Raw genomic sequence first — 1,881 nt, 5'->3', positions numbered from 1 at the left:
AAAAAAAAAAAAAAAAGCTGTCATGAAAGACCTCAAAAAATGGAAAATCTGGAAGTCTCCTGAGAATGTACTGCAGTGCTAATGCCTCAGCTGTTAAAGGCTTGTTTCTGCTCTTAATTATTCACACTTTAACTTACACATTTCCAAGCAAAGATCCCCTCTTTCTAGATACTTTTTGTGCAGACACTTTTAAACACCAGTCAAGTTGCCTCTTAGATGTCTCTTTGATCAGCCAAATAGAGTTCCTTAAGTCTCTGTATGGTGTAGTTTTCTAACCAAGAACAGTTTTCATGCAATCTAGGATCTGAGCTAAACAAAGATGAGGGAAGAACTTTGGACAGATCATGAGATCTTGAGAAAAGGCTTAGGAGATGGACTTTGTTATCTAATTACATTTGATGTTAATAAAAACCTGATTACACAGCTATAAATTCTGCAGTTTTTATTGTTTTGCTGTGACAAAGACCTGAGTCATCCATTGCACTTCTCTGTGAATATCTTCCCTTAGAAATGATTATAACAAGCATGATTATATTACATCAATATAAATCAACAGTGATGTCCTGTCCTGGTTAAAATATATTGACGCTTTATTCACAACATCACGAGTTTCTCTTTAGGCATTTTCAAAAGTATAAATCTCCCTTTCAGAGATCTCAGTAGCAAAATTAGCATTTGCTTTTTGTCCCTGCACTCACAATTTTTTCATGGTTGTCAGTCCAAGTATTTGGCCTTCAGAGCTGTCTGACGGGAAGCATAAATCAGGTGTATAAAATGCAGTATATGAAAATGCAGACAGTTTTCTGCAAGAAAAGTTTCATTTTCACAGAGTAAAAGTGGAAGTGAATCTCTGTTTAAAAGGTTGGACGCAGTTTTTTTACTTCAGAAAACTGCAGCGCTGCATTACTGCAGTGAGAAGATTCTTACCGGCTAACTAAAGGCCAGTAAATTGCAACATGCTACTGAATCTCCTGTGGAAGAAATAATGATCTCATAATGGAAAAGTTCACTGGGGTATATTATTACTGGAACATGTCCTCTAAGAATAAGGGCAGAAGCTCGTAATGGATATGGTGCCAGCACAATGGCACATGAGCGTACTCTGCAATCCACATGTCTCTGCATAGCCTCTCCTCCCACAGAAAGGTCAATGACAGAGAGGCAAGAGGATAGACGCTGATTTATGTGCCCACCACCCTGTAAAGAAATGCTTTTAACTAGGTTGGGCCTGAGCTGCAAACAGCCTTGCTTATTTCTGCTAAACATTATTAAGGTCATAAAATGTCTCAAGATTCATGCAAACTTCATACCAACTTGGCTGCAGCCCAATGTGTCTGCTGTAAGAGCCCCCTGAGAACAGTTTAAGAAATGATGACGGCAGGTGGCATGCTGAGCTGGAGCCTGGAAGGGCTTTCTTTGAGAGGTTTCGTGCCTAGTTTTGGCATTCCAGCTTTCAATGGAGTGAAAGCATTTCAAAAGTAAACCCTGCAAAAAAAAAAAGTCTCTTGGCCTCTTGAGCCCCTCCATGACTTCAAGTGACATCTCTGAGTCAATGGCTGAGGTGTCCCAGGTGGTGTCTGAGATCATCTGGAAGTGTAAGAGTGCTGCTTTGGAGTGCAGTGCAGGTCGTGGTATTGCTTCAGAGATCAGGGCAGGGGATGCCTTGCGGTGCTGCTAGCTTACAGGTTCCAGCATCGCAGGTTGGCTCAGCAATCCTCCAAAATGATTTATTGTGCAGGTGTTCTTCTAAGGGCAGTGGCTCTCAGGAAAGTTGCAACTTGTTCCCTCCTATCAGCAGAGTGCAAACTCCCCATTAAAGAAGAAGTGAGGCTCAGCACTCGTCCTTCACTCCCTCTGCCCTTAAACAGGGCATGGCTACAG

Source organism: Meleagris gallopavo, chromosome 2, assembly GCF_000146605.3.
Source record: "Meleagris gallopavo isolate NT-WF06-2002-E0010 breed Aviagen turkey brand Nicholas breeding stock chromosome 2, Turkey_5.1, whole genome shotgun sequence".
Classification (NCBI taxonomy): domain Eukaryota; kingdom Metazoa; phylum Chordata; class Aves; order Galliformes; family Phasianidae; genus Meleagris; species Meleagris gallopavo.
The sequence above is the reverse complement of the archived record's forward strand: the minus strand, read 5'-3'. Positions refer to the sequence as shown.